This window comes from Dendropsophus ebraccatus, chromosome 2 (genome assembly GCF_027789765.1).
Source record: "Dendropsophus ebraccatus isolate aDenEbr1 chromosome 2, aDenEbr1.pat, whole genome shotgun sequence".
In the NCBI taxonomy this organism is placed as follows: Eukaryota; Metazoa; Chordata; class Amphibia; order Anura; family Hylidae; genus Dendropsophus; species Dendropsophus ebraccatus.
The window spans coordinates 47402799-47423173 of NC_091455.1; the positions used below are offsets into that span (position 1 = coordinate 47402799).

General features: G+C 42.7%; 1 protein-coding gene and 1 non-coding gene across 2 annotated transcripts in view; both read right to left on the reverse strand.

Moving 5' to 3' along the window:
• Positions 1-20375, reverse strand: part of KCNB2 (potassium voltage-gated channel subfamily B member 2) — a 203210-nt gene that overhangs the window by 63244 nt on the left and 119591 nt on the right. The window lies entirely within an intron of this gene.
• LOC138785083 (U2 spliceosomal RNA) lies at positions 13163-13353 on the reverse strand. Its single transcript, XR_011362057.1, has one exon. It is a non-coding gene; the product is annotated as a U2 spliceosomal RNA (small nuclear RNA).

Below are 20375 nucleotides of genomic sequence, written 5' to 3' on the forward strand. Positions count from 1 at the left end.
ATTAAATGGAGACAGGGTACGGGTAATGGGATCTACAATGTCTGCGAATTGAAATAACTTTTTAGTGCCCCACAGCTGAACGGTGTGGGATTGTGAACCAGGCTGGAAAGCAGGAAAGAGAAGAAAAGACTGAAGAGGCGAGGCTTTAGACAGCAACCCAAACTTGGAGGAGCACGTGGACCATATGTGCAAGGTGAAATTGATAGGGCCTAACAAACGTAAATGGGTGGACCGAGGTGGGGAGGGGTGCCAGAGAAAGGAGTTAGGATGAAAAGGGGCTAGCCAGATTTTTTCAATCTCCATCCATTTTTTATATGCTAGGTACTTAGACCATGCGGAGAATTTTTTTTTTCAAGTCAACTGGTGTCAGAAAGTTATACAGATTTGTATTATATGTGTTTTGATATGTTAAATATAGTCTTACAGTGCTGATGGAGGACACAAAAGGAGATAAAGTGGGTAGGTACTAGATTACACATTAATAAGTTTGAGGTTATGTTCACACAACACACTTTCAACAGACGTGATTTGATCAAATAACGGCCATATTTAACATACTTTGGTGGATGTCATTGCAATAATGGCCATTGGTACATCATTTAAAGAGACTCTGTCAGCAGGTTTAGGCTGTCTTATTTAAGGGTTGCATAAAGTAGTGACAGAGTAGCTAAACAGAATGATGTATCACTGACATTGTTCTGTGCAGCTGATCCAAAGATATCCTCCTGAATAACATGGACAATAAGTAGTCCTTTCCATTATGTGCATGAGCCCACTAGTCCTCATTATTCAGGAGCAGAAAACTCCGCCCAATAGCTTCTGATTGGCAGTTATCTATCCACACTGTGTATTGTCAGGCAACTGCCAATCAGCAGTGGGGGTAGGGGTGTGGCAAGAATCCTATTCTCCTGCATATCAGGAGAACTGCTAACCAGACTGATGTAAGTAATACACCGATCTGTTTAGCATTTCTGTCACTAATTTATGCTGCCCTCATTTAAGGCGGCATAAACCTAGTGACAGATTCCCTAGGTCGAATGATGGCCGCTTTCAACACCCTTTTGGGTCTGGCTATTTTTAAGGGTCCATTGAATTTCGTTGAAAAGACGGTAAAAAGATGGACAAAAAAAAGTGTGTGAATAACTTTAAATAATGTCCACCAATAAATATCCCAAAGATTAATTTGCGTACAACGTCCCTTATTCTATGCATTGTGGGAACTAAAGGACGCTGTTTCCATAAACTTCAATGGAAATGATTGAAGACTGAAAACAACAGCCATGTTGTTCAGTGTGTGAACATGGCCTTAAGGTGGCTTTGTAATGGAGAGAAATACGAGAGCCCTATATATATCTATCAAGTATTTATTGCTACAAATAAACAGCCTGTTGTCCCCTATGGCTTTTCGCACACACATGCCTCCTAAGGGCAACAAGCGTAAACTGAGAGCTGGAGAAAGAACACACATTGTCACCTGGCATAATGGTTTGGGGTTAATTACATAATGATTTAATTTTTATTTGCCAGGCTCTAAAATAGCTTGTAATGGCCTTTTTTTTCTCCTTAGGATTAGTGTTACTCAGCGTGTCAGAAGCTAATTATGTGTTTGATATTTGACTCAGATCATTAAATAGAGGAATTTATGCCAATTCAAATGTGACTGAAAAAGGTGAATGACGGCTGAAAAGACACAGACGCGTACATATTGTGCCAGCCTACTCATTCATCTTAAGAAAACCAAAATATTCCCAAGACCCAAGCCGTCTATAGCAAAACAATAATGATTCATCCAAAGCTGGAGATCTCTCGGGATTGTTTTCGATTTGGCTGGTTGTGGAAGGGTTTGTACCAAGATCAGAAAAGTTTGAAGTCGAACATGTTCCAGATCATTTTATTATAGTAGGATACCTTTTTTTTCCTGAACATAAACCCTTGATGATTCACGACATCAATAAACTCAGATTAGGTTCACACTGCGCTTGTCCATTATGTTCAGCCGGACTATTTGAAATGGTTCACAAATGATGACCCAGATGTATTAACAGTGGTCGTCTGCTCTTTTCAATAGTTGAGGCCAAGGTATACTGATATTTTATGGAAAATGTAAAATATAAAATGTAAAAATAAAAATCTTTTGATATATGTATATGTATATATGTATGTATGGATATATTGGTAAAGAAAGGGTAAGGGCATGTTAGATGCCAAAGTAGTGGCACAAAGGGATCAGTGCTCTTATCTGCCCCACTCCTAATGAATAGTAGCCCCAATATTCATGGGCTAACAGGAGCAGGGCTGTCATGGTGAGCTCTATGCTGTGAATGGGGCCATGGCCAGACATAGTGAGTATGCCTGGTTAGTGCACCTTGGCCACCATTTACTTTAGATGTGACTGTGAAGCTCTGCAAAACAGTTGATTTGGTGTCACCATTTAGGTGTAAGGCTTTGTTCAAACCCCCGCGGAAATGACGGCCGTTTTTATTGGACATCCAGCATTTAATGGTAAATAATGGCCATTATTTTAGGAATAACAGGGGTTGTTATTTGCCATTAAATGACGTCTGTCCAATACAAATGGCTGTTTGACGGTGTATGAACATAGCCTTAATCATTTTTGTCTGTAAAATTCCTTTAAGAACTGCTTGACTATTTAGCAGCTTTTAATTGATATAAACAATACTACATTATGACTCCCTTTCAGGGTCCACGCACAGGGCCATACTATAGACTTGTGTATTTAAGTTTTGTAATATGGCACCCATAGAAATGTCTGCCCATGCTGAACCTGCTCATGACATGGCCACTTTCTTTCAGAGACAGTATGACTCCAGTTTTGCCTCCAGTGCAGGTGCGGTTTGGAAATGAGCTCCATTCAGTTCAATGGAACTGAGTTGTAAAACCTACACCCAAACTGGAGACAAGAGTGGTGCTGTCTCAGTAAGAAAGTAGCCACATTTTTCTAACACTGGAGAACCCCTTACGAAATGGATAGACCTAGTTTGTGAACGTTAAGAATTAAAGTCTTACTTTGTAGGGAGCTCTGCCGCAGGAAGTGTGACGTCACATTTGGCTGTGTTCTAGCGCCGTCACCCTGTGCCATCATCTGCAGTGGGCGTCTCTTGCTTCAGGCTGTGCCACCCTCCCCTTCAGACACAGCGCTGTGCCATACTCTTGTGAAAGTACAGCCGACAGAACAGAGCCATAGTCTTGCGTATCACAAGAGTACGGCACAGCGATATGTCTGAAGAGAACGATGGCTCAGCCTGAAGCAAGAGACGCCGTGGCGCCACGACACACTTTCTTTGGCAGAGCTCCGTACAAAGTAACCTTGGCCGGAGTACCCTTTTAAGTACTGAATCTTTGGTTCTCACCAGAGATTACAAGAACTCTGCTGAAAATCAAAATCCATCAACTATAAAGCTTCTTAAAGTCTAGAACTTGTTTAGCGTAAAAAGCTTTGCTATCCTCTTATCAGTAATTTTCGGGCGATCCGGTAGGAATATATGTTTTTGGAATAATTTGCTATTTGACTAGTCCAGTCTTTGCTCTTATACATTATTAAGTAAGCAGTAAGATTTCCCGTAGCATTCTGAGCGCTTTGGTCTTTTCATTAATGTACTGATTTTTTTTCTTTCCCGTCTACAGCAGCAGTATTGAAGCAATGCTTTAAAAGCTTTGCTTTCTTATGTAGATGACTTTTATCTGAAATCCGGCTGCTGAGTGCCATCCCTTTAAGCTTTTCTTCCCTTTTATGTCCGCTTAACAACATAAAAAATGAATTTAATAATAAACAGAGCTTCATGGTGGGAATAACACCTATGGCTCTGAGCAGTCATTCCCGAATCCCGGACTTATTATTTATAGCCTCTCATTACCAGGGCCCGGATGAGCATGACCTATGGGCTGTAGCGCTGCCTGTTCTGATCATCGTGTGATTAAGTATTCGACTCTTATCTTTGCAGGTGTTTAGGTTGTAAAGTTTTTTTTTTTCTCCAGTGTATTTTTACCCTGTATTTCATGTTAAGTACAAGGTGCACAATCTATTTCTGCTGGTGGTTTCAATGATGTCAGGCTTCAGTGATTATTAGGTGGCAGCCATTCATTTGTCTACAGGGCCATGTCTTTACTAGGCAATAATTACTGTCACAAAGCCCTGCTGGCAATAGACGTGGATATGATTATGATCACCTACAACCAGGATAGGCAACGTTGCAGCTGTTTCTGAGGAATCGGAGAGCTGCACATCCTCGCCAACTGTATAGGACAATGCAGAGATTCAGTGGGTGCCTGTCTATGTCTGTATTTCTAACTCCCGTTCTATTTTTATCTGTATTTGGGCTGTAATGGCTGTCAATGCAGCTCGGAAATGGAAGCAGCCTTTCTTATCTGATTCATTTTTTTTTTGCGCTTGCCATATGGGAGAAAATGCGGCTGAAAAAAAGACGAGAAGAAGATGACAAAACACAGAACCTAAGAAAATCAATACGAAAAAAAAAATAAGGAGAGAAGTACAGAAGTAAACACGGATAAAGCAATCTTTATTGTATTTGTACGGTAGGTTCAGGTTTCGACCATATAGACCCTTGTGAATTAGGGGCAAATGCAGTAGTTATTCCTTCCGTTTTATAGTATGTCAATAAAATGGTCATCATTGGGTGTGATAAACATATATATATATATACAGTATATATATATATATATATATATATATATACTCACCGGCCACTTTATTAGGTACACCATGCTAGTAACGGGTGGTCTTCTGCTGCTGTAGCCCATCTGCCTCAAAGTTGGACGTACTGTGCGTTCAGAGATGCTCTTCTGGCTACCTTGGTTGTAACGGTTGGCTATTTGAGTCACTGTTGCCTTTCTATCAGCTCGAACCAGTCTGCCCATTCTCCTCTGACCTCTGGCATCAACAAGGCATTTCCGCCCACAGAACTGCCGCTCACTGGATGTTTTTTCTTTTTCGGACCATTCTCTGTAAACCCTAGAGATGGTTGTGCGTGAAAATCCCAGTAGATCAGCAGTTTCTGAAATACTCAGACCAGACCTTCTGGTACCAACAACCATGCCACGTTCAAAGGCACTCAAATCACCTTTCTTCCCCATACTGATGCTCGGTTTGAACTGCAGGAGATTGTCTTGACCATGTCTACATGCCTGAATGCACCGAGTTGCCGCCATGTGATTGGCTGATTAGAAATTAAGTGGTAACGTGCAGTTGGACAGGTGTACCTAATAAAGTGGCCGGTGAGTGTATATATATGGGGAAAATGTTTAAGGAAGAAAGGCGGCTACAATTGCCAGCCTTCCCTGTCAAAACCAAATTAAAAACTGGGCTTAAAGCAACTCTGTACCCACAATCTGACCCCCCCCCCAATTCACTTGTACCTTCAGATAGCTGCTTTTAATCCAAGATCTGTCCTGGGGTCCGTTCGGCAGGTGATGCAGTTATTGTCCTAAAAAACAACTTTTAAACTTGCAGCCCTGTGCCCAACAGCCGTTGCCTAAATTGTGTATGCATTAGGCTGGCACACCCCTCTGTCCCTCCTCCCCACCCTCCTCATCATTAGGAATGTGCCAGGCAGATTGTCTCCTATTCCTTACCTGTGTCAGCACGGCACATGGGCTGGATCATTAAGGACCTGTGCAATGTTCAGCATGGAGAAAATGTTCCAATGGCATTCCTTATGATGAAGAGGGTGGGGAGGAGGGACGGAGGGGTGGTGCAAAGTTAGGGCACAGATACTCCCGTAGGGCACCGGGATAAAAGTTTAAAAGTTGTTTTTTAGGACAATAACTGCATCACCTGCCGAACAGACCACAGGACAGATCTTGGATTAAAAGCAGCTATCCGAAGGTACAAGTGGTTTGGGGGGGGGGGGGGGTCAGATTGTGGGTACAGAGTCGCTCTAATAAGACTTGCACGTGTACGCTTTCTCGTTTTCCGTTTGCTGTCTGTGCTATTTCATGCACAATCAGCAATTGGGGAGGAGTTGGGGAAGCTGGTGTGCAGGCAGCCCCTTCCGCAGCTGCCTGGACCATCCCTAGATTGTCTGGGCGGCCCATTGAAGGGGGCAGCGGTCTACTACTGCCACTCCTATTGCATGGGACTATGTGCAGAATACCATCACTATCGTGATCAAGATTTTTCAACCTGTCGGACGATCGTGGTCTTAAAAGACAGTCATTATTTCACCAAACAATTATCGGCCGATAATCGGTGGGTGTGATAGGGCCCTATGTCTACTTTTAAACACAGTAAACTCCAAAAATCTTGCTAATCCACTACATTACCTATCGTGCCCTGATCACACATTGCTACGTTTTCTAGTTCAGAGATTAAAAATTCTGTAGGCTTCAGCGCTGAAATCACAGAGCAGAGGTTGTACTGCTGCAGTGGGCTTTTCAATAAGTGACTGTTAAACCCTATTCTCTATCCTATGTACTACATATCTACAAACAAACTGTACTACCAAATTACAGAAGCTTTAACGGTGTGTCTCACAATAAGCATGTCATCTTCTGGCCAGCAGAATTGTGAATACAGCTCTGGACTACAAACAGACTGCGATTTAGGATCAGATATTATTTTATTATATTATTAAAAAAAATAATGAGTAAATGGTATATTACTAATCTGAATGAATGTTAGGTAAAGTTTCCATAATTTATCCAGGACAAAAGATTTGTGATGCCATTAACCAACCTATAAGCTCCCCAATGCACGTTATATTGCATCTGTGACCTATCTGCCGCCACTTTCACATTACTTATATCTCCTTGTAAATACTGAAAGCTTTGGACGTGTGTCAGTGATTTATTTCAGAAGTTATATAACAACATGACAAGAATAACTTGGCAAAGTGTTAACATAGAATTCAGCTGCAGCAGAAAGCCAAGAAATAAAAAACCCAAAGGCACAATGTAAAATTAATAACACTGCACTGTCATCCATGGCAAGGAACGCGACCTGACAGTCATTATTTTTATTATATAAATTAATAAAAAGGAAATCTATAACACTATAATGAAGAGATGTTAAGTGCAAATAACGGCTGTAATAAAACTAGTGTGAATAATGGCATTGTATGGAGCCTACAGAGCATACATAATCTGATTAGTAGGAAAATGGTATCCGATGGGTCTGGAATGTGAAGAATACCCAACATATAAGGGTTTCCAAGAAAACATCTAATATAATATCAGATACATGATTACTACTGTGTATAGTGCCAGAATCCATGGTGCTGGACTATCACTGGTCCTGGTCTGGTTTTGCTATAAAGCACCATGAACTTTTTTTCTTTCTCAACACTCATGGCACATAATAGTGCTGTCCTCTTGTGTGGTACAATGTATAAAATGCTGAAATATACAAAAAATTGCCTTTTTGTTTCCTAAAGGAACCCATTTTTAGTAGGTAAATTGGCTGAAAAAACTAAACATGCCTATAATAAGAAATTAGAGAAATTCGAGCATGCTTCGGTCCATCCGCCCGAGCCTTAAGAAATTCGATATTTGATTTCTGGTGGCTAAAGAAGTTGGATGCAGCCCTAGGGAGTTCTGGAAACGATGGATATAGACTATAGCGTAGGGCTATATACATGTTTTCCAGGCAACCTTCTTTAACCAACAGTAATCAAATGCCCAATACTCAGGCTCGGACGGACCCAAGCGTGCTCGAGTTTCACTCATCTCAACTGATAAACCATCATTCAAGAGTCTTAATCATTGAAATTTCCATGCACAAGAAGAGACCTTAAAAACTGATACATAAGGGTAAAATAGAAAACCACATAATGATCATTGTACAATTGATACCCTGTATGAACTGAAACCAAACATCCCCTTTAAAGAGCTCCAGTAGTCAGTTTAAAAAGGAAATGGTTTTTTTATGATTTTGTAGCTTCTGGTGGCGACTCATTCGTTGCTACAATCCTCCTCTCACTGCACCTCCCCCTTGCTGAGATGTCAGGATATTCATATGTGATTGATGATCAGCTCTTTCCCTAAATAGTCAAGTGGGCAGGAACCATGTTTAAAAAAAAGGTGCTCCTGCTAGGTCCTGGGGGTGCGAACATGAGGCTGAGGGACGTAAATCAGACTCAGTTTCACTGAACTACCTCCAGAAATCCAACTGACTCCACTTAAAGGGGTTGGTCACTTTATAATAAAATAGTTCTGTGTACAGTATTAGGCTATGTTCACACTTAGTAAGAGACCGGCCGTTCCGTGACCCGGCTGGGTCACGGTACGGCCGGTCTCTGAAAAGATCATCCCGGCCGATATTGCAGTGCCGGACAGATAATCTTTTGGGCTGCAGAGTTCTGATGTGGGCGCATCAGTGCGCTCCCGCATCAGAACTCCACACTGCACACTATGGAACGTGTGGCCGGAGCCGCTCGCTCTATTGTGTAAACTGACAGGGTTTTCTGTGGCCGCTATTCACTGAATAGCGGCCGCAGAAAACTGACATGTCAGTTTTCTACGGCGCCGCTAGGGATCCCGGCCGGATTGTATACTATTTGTATACACTCCGGCCAGGATTCCCTCAGGCTGCAGCACTACATAAGTGCCGCAGGAATCACGGCCCTTGTAACAACCGCCGTAATTTCCGCGGCACTTAAGTAGTGTGAACATAGCCTTTGTATGTGTACTCATTATACTTACTGACAGCAGCTCCCTGTGTACCTCATTGAGCTAAAATCAGATTCTCCTCCTACAGGCTGTGCTGTCCTGCTCTGTGGAGAGTCTGTCCATAAGATGGCCGGCTTGGAGGAGCATGTGACCATGCCCTGCCCCCTAGTGTCCACCACTGAGCCTGTATATGCCTATGGTGGACACTGGGTGACGGGGCATGGTCACATGGTCTTATGGACAGACTCACCACAGAGCAGGGCAGCACGGCCTGGAGGCGGGGGGGTGTATGATTTTAGCTCTATGAGGTACCCAGGGAGCTGGTGTCAGTAAGTGCAGTGAGTTCACTTACTAATACTGTACACTGAACTATTTTACTGTAAAGTGGCCAACCCCTTTAAGCCAATGGGGGTCTGTTGGGCCTCATCGGTCTCTGTTGTGCCGGCAGGCCCTGTTTGCCACTGCTGAGTATAATCTGTGACTGTCAGAGCCTCTAACGCAGATGTGATCCCAGCCTAATGATGCTTTACTTACACACACTACATTCTCAGTGTGCATCTAGTTGAAACTAGGACCCTAGGGAACCGCTACTAGTGTCAGAACTGTTTGTGTACATATCTAATACATGTATAGATTGGACGTTGCATAAGTGTATGCACAGCATTCCAGAATGTGTTGGTACTACGGTATAAGTAACAGGTCATAAATACTCAATAGCCCAGAGTTCTTGTTGACATCTGAATTTTATAAGATAATTCTGTATATTAAGAAATCAGATCTCATTTAGTTCTCTGTTGTTTCTGTCTTCATTATAAATTCCCGGAGAAACCCATTAATACTTCATCAAAACCTAATACATAAACAACACATACATCCGGATATGTAAATCTCTGTAGCTGAATGGCAGCACTGGGTGTTAGAATCAGGAGACAAGCTCAGACAGGAATAATACATTTATAAAATAGAAAGCAGAAAGCTACAAGATGGACTAATGTAATGTGTAAGACCTAGAACAAAACAAGAAGGCCACAAGTATTTCAGAACTCATACCTGTTAGCACCAGGTATGGCAAGCGCAGTCAGATAAAGACAGACAGTGAGCCTTGGCTGTTCCCACCCTCTGTCCCTGCCTACTTGCCTCGGTCAGCCCTAGGCGGCTGCAGACAACCACGAAGACGGTCCCTGCACTGGTGTAAGTAAAACACAGAACACAGACAAACAAACACAATAAAGCGTGGTGAACAGTCCAGGTCGGTAACGATGGGCAACAAAGGTACAAAAAAACGGAGGCAGTTGGATGTTCAAGGGTCAGGCAATACGGTCAAGGCAGGCGGTGAAACTGGAAAGTCAGAAAACAAGCAGGAACCCTGAAGCTCTCATCTGTATGGAACAGCAGCGTGTATCCCCGAGTACTATTCCATTTATTGTCTATGGGAGTGCTGAATGTATTTTCAGCACTTCTATAGACAATGAATGGAGAAGCTGTTAAGTATGTTCATGCTGGCAAACCCTGTTAAACCAGGCTCTATTTCTGATCTTCTGATTATGTTAGGCTCTGTCCATGCTGGCATTCACTACCACTGTTGGGGATTCTGAAAGTCCAGCTACTACTCATTCTGCCATTAAAATACAGAAAATTTTACATATTCCTGGCAGACCCCATTATAAGTCAATAGGGTTTGTCAGGCAATGTTTGTAAACGGAGGCCGTGAGGCAGATGTCAACCTAAACTAATGTATGTGCTCCTTCCACATGTAATAAAAACTTTTCCTGTTACCCTTTACCTTACCCTTGACTTTAGCTCCTAGCTCCTCTAACTATACACCTTTTAAAGACTTCAACTTTAACAAATCCTCCCCACAATATGTTAAAACAGATTATATACAGATTATATGTATGAGATATATTCTATATAATTACTAAAATAATTTGGTAAATCTTTAAAAGAGCCCAAAGCTGAATTCATAGCTCAGGTCATGAGTGGATACAGAGCTTTTCAGACTCTCCAATATCAGATTAGCTGAGCTCCTATAAGGCAGTGAGACAGTTTTTCCTACATCAGATTACTGTACAGGGCCTGCTGTAAGGATGACATCTGCCAAAATGTGAACAACAAGGGCAAATGCTGTCCCGACATGGAGACAGCAGGGGGTGCTTGCAAATTTTAGCTCTGAAGCCAACAGCTTCATATTATAATCAGGTTCTGTAGCAGACAGGAAGATAAAGACAAAAGAAGGGGGTGGTCGGACTCTATTGGCCGAGCGCTTCCCTCTTTGACTAGCTGCTCTCCTTGCCTTGCTGCAGTAGACAGGCTCTATGGACTTCGATGGACTATGGAATCTGTCTCCAGCAGCAAGACAGGGAGAGCAGTGAGCTGGGGAGAGAAGCACTCAGCCAAGCACTTCTCCTGGCTTATTCTAGCTATGAGTGGGGGTCTGAACACCCATAACCTGACCAATCAGTGTCTCTATGATATGGCAAAAGTCCATTAAACTGACAGTAATGCTTTAAGCCTGCTTAGGCATATTCTACTGAGATGGTAAAAATGTCAACTTTTGGGTTAAAGTCTGTTTTTATTTCAACCTGGCCCTGTTTCCTGTGTGTCCCCGTTTCTCAGAATATTATTGCAGGTATTTTTTCTATTCATATCTATAGCTGTTTCAACAACTCTACTGGTTACCATTGAAAACTGTTGAGTAGTCAAAGCTCCCATAATGCAATGTTCTCTGGTATAAAGATGCCAGGAAAGTTGTGTATTTTACTTTAAATTTGAATTGACAAAAAAAAAAAAGCATTTACAAAGTCCCTTAAAGGGTTTAAAGCGTACTTGCTATCAGACTTTTTAGAATATGCTGCATATTTCCATAAGGAATAACAGCGTATCTGGGTATATATTATATATTATGTATATTTCTAGACACTGTGGTCAAAGAGGCGGGGCCTAGGCCTGCATTACTTCTCTGTGCCTCTTCCCTGCCTCTCCTCTCTTCACCTACGCCCCTGGGCTGGATGATGGCCTGTTCGCTCTCCCAGTCCAATAACAAGTGCCAATTGTAATAATGGAGTTCCCCTTTAACAGGTCAGAGCTCCTGAGAGCTCTATACTGTGCTGCCTTCTGTAGCACTGTAAAAATCCAGTTTTCAGAATATAAACTGTGGATAGTACAACATGAAGGCAGATCCATTCAATGAAGGAGGGTTGTGGTACTTGTCACAGGCTTAGCTGGGGAGTCATAGCAACAGGCTTGCCAACATCATATAGGATTTGCCGCAATGATTTTCCTTGTTATGAAATACTTTTTGATATACTGCGAATTTTGCCTTTAACCCTTTGTGCAATCCTATGTAAGAAGGGGTTAGGTCTTTCTTCTTATTGATGACATTGTGGTTCTCTGGCCTGATGTTATGTGACTCTATAGTGCAATAATACAAAACCTTCTAGGATTTGTATTCAAAACCTTTGTTTCCCATGTAAATCTAATATCGCAGCACAGCAATAGCTTGCCCCAATTGGATCCAGGTAGTCAAAGCAATTTGTTGTATGTGTAAGTTTTAGGATGTTATAGCATATCATTTGGATTCTGATCGATGGGGGTCCAAGCAAAGGGACACCCACCAATCTGTAAGACGAGCAGACTCTCTATCCTTCCTCCTGGGCAGTGGTGCTCACGGCCACCTATTGTCAGGGAATTATAAAACAAGCCCATTTAAGTGAATGGGACTATACTGCTGTTTCCTGCACAGTGGGTAGTCAGGAGAATCATTATTCAAGAAAAAAACAAAAAAAACTGCATGCTGGGAAATTATCATTTTAACGCCCAAAAGGGGCTGTCACCAATTTTTCCCAGACCCATGAATAACAAATCAATTTGCCTATGCTTAGATACACACAGTATGTGGGAACAGCGGAGACGATATCACTGCTTATGAAAAGCATTGCTGCCAGACAAAGCGGCATGATGAACCGAGTAAAAACGGAATGGCAGCCACCTTAGTTATCGCTCTTCGATAGAGATCGATAGATATAAAGAAAAACATATAAACCTATGTTTACTGCTAGGACACAACAAGAAGAGGAGAGGTAGGATGAGAAGCGCGTAGCTTGTATAGGAGGGAAAGAGATCGGTTTCACAATTTACTTTGCTTTCCTAATGAGCTGATGGACACAGAACTGCAGGTTACTGATCGGCCACAAATCACATTACTCCTGATGTCATTGATTTTTTTTAAGAAGTCGGAAAATTAGGACATAAGAATGATTACTTCTAATAGGAGGGACAGCTCATCACACAATGCAGTCCACTAGCAATTCATTAAAAAACTGTTTGTCTTGTTTCAAAACCGAGGCATACAATACATACAATACGTACAATACTTAGCTTCTGTCAACTAACAGATATGAGGCAGCAGATGCTGAGAGAGGTAAATGCTAATCATGGCAACCGTTTCCAGTAGAGATGAGCAAACTTCAAGTTAAATCCAGGTTCGGCAACTTCTCCGAACTCGAACACTTGGTATTTTTTTTGGTGCACTGAACCTGGAAGCACTGCAATACCAGGTCAATGCCTGGAGAGGACAGAGCAAGCTCTTTTTCCATCTCCCTGTTCTAAAAATCCATTTAATATATGGTCCCCAGATAGGGGATGTATCAGATATTAAACTGATAAGAACAAATACTACACTTGATCTTAGCCAAAAGGCCGAGAAGAGATAAAAACACTTGGTATTTAACTCCCTTGTGTCAGGAAAACTTGGTTGCCGACCTAGGGCTGCCAAGAAAACAAGCATATAGCCTATGTCAGTGTCCATGTTTTTTCAGGAGTCCCAAGGGCGGAAATCAACTATTCCAGATGCTGGGAAGGTGACAGGTTCCCTTTAAATGCCGAGTGTTCAGAGAAGTTGACAAACTTGACATAATCTTGAAGTTCGCTCATTTCTAGTCTCCAGATTTTACACACCAAGTAGCCCATTATGTCAGGAGTCCGGCTAACAACACTGGTGTGGGCTATACTTTTCTAAACTCATTTTTAGAAATGTGCTGAACATGTCCCCCAAGAAGTATGGCAACTTGTGCTTACATAGTTCCATATGCCTGCCACTGACTTGCATTGTAAAGCTAATCTGTCAGCTCCATAACGCTAACAGAACCGCTGGCACTGTGTACTTCTCAATACACTAGTATCTACAGCACCTGCGCAGGATCTGGGGATAACTAGCTGGGAGTCACACCACTGGGGCTACCTACAATCTTGACAATGAGGACCCCATGACTCCAACCACTCTATATATTCTCTATGGGAGTACAGCTTTTGGCTGTTTCTGCCAGGTCCCATAGAGAGTTAATGGAGCAGTGGCACACATGAGCAACCCACTATTCTGTTCTGACAGTAAATTAAGGGGCCACCCTGTTGTTTTCCAATTTATGTTCCAATACTCACAACTGAATGGGACTTAAGGGGCTACCTATCAGGGTGGTGTGGTGATCTCCCCATCTGGAGGCACCCCATGGCAACAGGCTAGAGATATCTGGTTATCCATGTTTTGAGACTCGCAACCGAGGCTCCACGGACTCTTGTTTTGCATAAGTAAATTAAGATTGCCAGATCATAGGAAGGTCCCAGCAGTCAGACCCCCACTATCAACTATACTGTAGATAGGGGATAACTTTTCCGGATGGAAATACCCCTTTAGGTATGTTTTCAATACTTTTGAAAAAAGAGCACATAGATGTATACTGGTGAGGTGTACGTGAAAAGGTGTCTCTTCTGGAATTCAAGTATTAAATGAAAATGCACAAAAACGGGATCACTAAGCAGTAGAAATACATTCCCTGGCCACATAAATTCAGATTTGTTCCACCAGATAATAGGAGGGTCAAAATTTGGATCAAGCAGCATAAATCCACCACCCCATTCCATTGTCAACAGTTCTGAAAGTAGTGGGGAATGTCCTCTCGGCACACCCTGGGTTTTCTGATACCTGTGGATGAACGTTTGGGCAGTAGGCTTATCTAAGCATTGTGGGTAACCAAGTTCATCCATTTGTGGCAGCTGTTTATTCTATGGCAGAAGGTCACTTTAAGGACCATGCATGTCACAAGGGTCATATACTCACATATTTGTTATAGGACAGCAACATAACAGGAAGTTTTCCATGCTCCCCTCACATATTAATCCTGTAGAATGTCTCTGGGACAAGGTAGAACAAGCTGTTCCCAGCATGTCAGCACCTTCATCTAATGTTTAGCAACTGCAAGAAACGTTTTCAGCATCTAGGGGACTCTAGACCAAAGTGTGAGTATATCTATTCGACACTATGAAGATGACACAAGATGACCTTGGTCACAATTCCATAAATTAAAAATAATAGTACCATTCTGAGACTATAGCATTCCCATCAGCATAACAACCAAATGTTCCTCTGATAGTATTATTTCGGTCATTTCATAAAGTGTATTCCTTTTTGAAGAATGTTAAAGATGACAATGAATAACGGCCAGCCTCCCTGTTCCATTCCAAATCCACTTTTCACTGTGACCCACATAATGTTACCAACTTTATATTAAGAAGGAAAGATAAATCTTCTTTGCTCAGTTCTAATGTTGACTTTAGTAATGTCAATTTTAAATGTGTAAAAAATCCCATACTATCCAATATTAAATTCTTTATTTTAGGATTAAGCCACATTATACAAACTGGAATAGTTGCCTAGTGAAAAGGAGAAGGGGAAAAAGAGCAGAAGTGAAAATTTTAAAGAAAAGAACAGGCAGATTGTCAGGACCAGTGGCTCGGAAGACAGGAAAACGGCACAGATAGTGGACCTTAAGCTAAAGTCCTGCCCACTGTCCCTGCTTACTTGCCCCGATGTGCCCTAAATGGCAGCGAGCAACTGGGTGACAGTCCCTAACCTGGATATGTGAAAGGTATAACGCAGACAAGACGAAAAAAAACAATAAAGAATAGTCAGTAATCTTGGTCACAACAATCGGGCAGCGCAGTACAAAAATGGAATTCAAAAGCTAAGTCAAAGACAGAAGTAAAAGGTCAGAGCTGGCAGCAAACAAGACAAGTTGGGAAAACAGAGAAGGATCAAGGGTACAAGATAACAGCAATAGGCACGATAGCAGGCACAAGACAAGCTCAATAATTATTATTCATTATAATATAATATTATTAAGATTATAATCTGCAACCCAGTGTGGGCAGACATACACTACATAGTGGACCAGAAGTCTGGTCCAAAAGCTGATTGGACCGGCCTCTCCGATCCTATGAACAACACATAAGAAGCTTGAAGCTGAATGGCAGGAACACCTGCCAATCAACCCCAGATAACAGCAGGACAGCTGCTTTCAATGGCATTTCCCTGCCTGTAATGCGGGCCTGTGGCATCCCTGGTTACGAGGGATGTCATCTACACAGTCTAGTGAGGGGGGGGACATGCTCCGGTGTAGACAGGCTGCTGGGGTGTTCCTCCAACGATTCGCAGCGGCGCTCCAGGTGCCGCAGGATCCCATGCTGGAGCTAGGCCGGGTTAGTTTCTGACACAAATAATATTGTTTCAAACAAGCCACTGTAGTAATATGAAGGAATCTGAACATGACTGATGGGTGACACACAACTCAAGTCCAGTCATCAGCGGTGCCTGAAGAAGTTGGATGCAGCTCTAGGGAGTCTGGGAAAACATGGATATGGAAGCACAGACAGATAAATGAAAGGCACCTTATTGTCTCCTTAATGTAACAGCTATCTAACAGTGCCAGCAGTTTAGAATGTGATTTGCAGCTGACAGATCCACAGAGTACTTAAAGGGGTTATCCACCGCTACAAAAACATGGCCACTTTTCCCCCTCTCTTGTCTCCAGTTCAGGTGTGGTTTGCAATCAAGCTCTATTTACTTCAATGTAACTGAGTTCCAAACCCTACCCAATCTGGAGACAAGAAAGGGGAAAAAGTGGCCATGTTTTTGTAGCGCTGGATAACCCCTTTAAAAGTTCACTCTGCATATACATATTCAAAGTGTTTCTTATACTGTACTCTTGGTAGATGAAGATGTACAGCGTCTTGACCTAGTTTTTAAAGGATTTGACACAGTAATATCAGCAATCATAATTTACTACATAGAACATAAATGCCATCTGCTCTGAAAAGCCATTTTCTGTTTAACTTCTTGGTGTGTGCAGCGAGGCTGGAGGGGTTGCCTGTCTAATGGGCCTGTAACTGCTTTATAAATTATTAACACATTTTTAATTGTGTGTAGCTTGGTGCCGTAGGATGAGGCTTTCACATCTTTATTAAAGTTGATTCCAAAAAGCTGAAGATCATACTAATGTGTTCTGTCACTGCATTCCTCATTCGGAGCAAAGCTTAAAATAGTAGTAGATATTTTTTGGCATAGAGCCGAATTTGGATCAAACTTGTTAATTGATTGCGGGTTTGATTGATAATCTTGACACTGTATTTTAGACGTTCATTAATCCAACTACCAGTAGTCAGAATTTTTTTTTATTAATCTAGAAAAGGAAGAACACAGTTCCATATAGTGAAGTCATTTTAAGCCTCTGCATGCATAGAGTGTAGATAGTTAGAGGCTTAGGGTCCTATTCCACGGGCCGAGGAGGGCCCGATCAACGATGTAAACGAGCGGCGATCTGCTACTGGGCCTATTCCACGGCCCGATGATCGTTGAGCGAGGGCTGCAAGGACATTGTTACCGATGTCCTTGCAGCCCTTGCAGCATCATACATTACCTGCAGGTCTTCTCCTCTGCGCTGTCTTCATCCCCGGGTCCCGCGCGCTCTATCTTCTGAATGGCCAGTCAGCTGACAGGCCACACTCAGCCAATCGCAGACCGCAGCGGTCCCGGCCTGTGATTGGCTGAGCGCTCCGTCAGCTAACTGGCCGTTCAGAAGATAGAGAGCGCGGGACCCGGGGATGAAGACAGCGCGGAGAAGCCTTGACAGGTAATGTATGATGATGCTGCTACTGTCAAATCGTCGGTCGCCCGCCGCGCACCGCTATTCAACCGTAGCGATGCGCGGTGGGGGAACAATGATTTTAGGTCTTGCCCTAAATGAACGATCAGCCGATGACACGATCATCGGCTGATCGTTCTCTCTAATTTACCGAACGATAATCGAATAGGGCCCTTAATCATGAGCCATGTTACCCTACTGACCTATTCCTAGGACAGGTGACTAATGTATAATCATGGGGGTTCAACCACTGTTTGAATGGAGCCCATAGCATTTGTGCTGAGGCTCCATAATTGACAGAAATAGCCAAGTTCTTTACCACAGATATCAAATGGAACAGCATCATACATGTTCTATCAGTTATCTTTTCAAAGCAGGACTCAGGACTCCCATCTCCTGACCGAGGGGGTCTCAGGGGTCAGATCCTAGTGATTAGAGATGAGCACAACAGCATGCCATAGTCCAATTATACAGCATTTAAATACTGGTGGCTGAAAAAGTTGGATGCCCCCCCCCCCCAAAAAAAAATAAAATAAAAAAAAATATGTCCAACACCATTGCGATATTCCAATATCTGATGTCTTTATTAGTAGTAAAACGCGGTCCGTGCACCTACCGATAGACCAGGAGAAGACAGCAAGCTGCTATTAAGAAAAAAACTGCAGTCCTTGGTAGTTTGGGAAGACATGGATACAGCTTACAATGTTTGGCTGTATCCAAGTTTTCCCGGACTCCCTAGGGCTGCATCAAAATTCTTCAGCCACCAGTAATCAAATGCAGAACATCTGGACTCGATTATCCTCAAGTTGTGCTCATCTCTACTAGTGATCATACTTTGCGGATAGATGATAAATCATATTTGCGGCCTATCTCTTCTTAAGCGACTATGTTTAGGAGCTTATTTTTTAAATCTTTTGGATTCTACACAACTCAAATATTTAATAAAATACTATACATATTTATAAAAAAAAAAAGCTTCTGCAATATGCAAACGGCCAATGTTGTATTGGGCCTTGTAGAGACCAAGATTTCTAGTCGAATCAAATCCTTTCCTGGTGAAGTTTGCAGCTCTACTCTCTCTGCAGACTCTTAAAGGTTAACCCCCTCCCGCCGCTGCACTATAAATTTACGTCGCTGCAGCCTATGCCTGATGCTGCAGAGATGTTAATTTATGCTGCAGGATGACACAGGCGAAGAAGCTGCGCCTGTGTCATCCGCGGCGGGTCCCGGCTATCAGTGATAGCCAGGGACGGCCGCAAGTCTCAGCACCGGAGCTGTGAAGTGATCGCAGAGCCCCGATGGTAGCCATGGAAACCGGAAGCCTCAGGCTTCCGGTTTCCTGGCTACGGAGGCCGGTGGGGGGAGGGAAGGCAGAGCCGGGGATGCAGAGGGGTGCAATCTGCCCCCTCCCCTCTCTCCCCTGCCACTGTCAAAAGATTGTGAAAGCGGCAGGGGACAGAGAAGAGGGGGCATTATGATCCCATCAGCTGATGTCCAAAAACGACCTGGGCATTGAGGAATCAATGACCCATGGTCGTGAAAGGGTTAATAAACAAAGGAAAAAGTAACTAGCTTGATGCTCTTTATGCAAGTCTCTCTATCAAATAGAGGTGAGTATAAGGGTAGTGTTCTTGCTCTAGTGTGTGAACCAGTAAATCATTTTTGCACCCTTTGTTCTATGTTTGCCCCTGCTAGACTGTGACCTAGTCATGTTCTAGTTACTTGATGTAACCAATGAGATCTGTTAATATATTCCACGACCTACATTTGTACTGTTCATATAGGAAACTCCAAGGTAATGCATCTGTACAACATTACATGTATAGGATGCACTACTCTTTATAATAGTAATTGTCAGGTAAGAGCATTGTTATTACCATTGTCTCCACATGCTCTGAATTGTGTGGAGTCATTGGGATGGTCCACAATCCCTAATTGACAGATTTCACTTGATAGGGAGAGATCTGTAGTCAGGGTCGGTCACTGCGTAGAACTTTATTCCTGGATGAAGATGACTATGATTACTCTGAATAGGCCCAACTGTTCAGACTGAATCATAGACACCTGTGGTAAGGGAGCCTGTAAGTGTTTCATGCTGCCTGTGGCTCAGGTATCATAAAACTAGAAGAAAGAACTGCATTCCTTCAGCTCACATAAAAATCATCTTTATTTTTGCAAATCTTTAAAACAGCCGACGCGTTTCGAGCCTGCCTGGCTCTTAGTCATGGCAGGTCCTGGAGAGCTCTCTTACTCTCTGAAGACCTGTGGAATGGGATGTATTACTTTCCCCATAAATTATTCCTACTTCAGATGCCTTGACTAAGAGCCAGGGAGACTCGAAACGCGTTGGCTGTTTTAAAGATTGGCAAAAATAAAGATGATTTTTACGTGAGCTGAAGGAATCCAGTTCTTTCTTCTTTGCCATGAATGCCCCGGAATCCAGGGGCTTTACCTCCATGCTCTCAATCCACATTGATTATAAGGAGGCATCACCCATCTAACTGGGCACTGACCACCCCTATCGTGTTTGTTTTCCCATCATAAAACTAGAGACAGACTTCCTCTTCGCCGCTCATATAAGATAAATGTTTGGCAAAATGGCTGATTTGGACAATTTGGTTTTGGTTTAATTTTTTTGGCCGTCGTCGACAGAAAATGCAACTGCATGGCACAATCAGTCAAGCACGCTCCATTGTCTGTCACTTTTTGTTGAAGCCCACTCTTTTACGGTCCTTTTTTTTTTATATACCTCCCTAATCT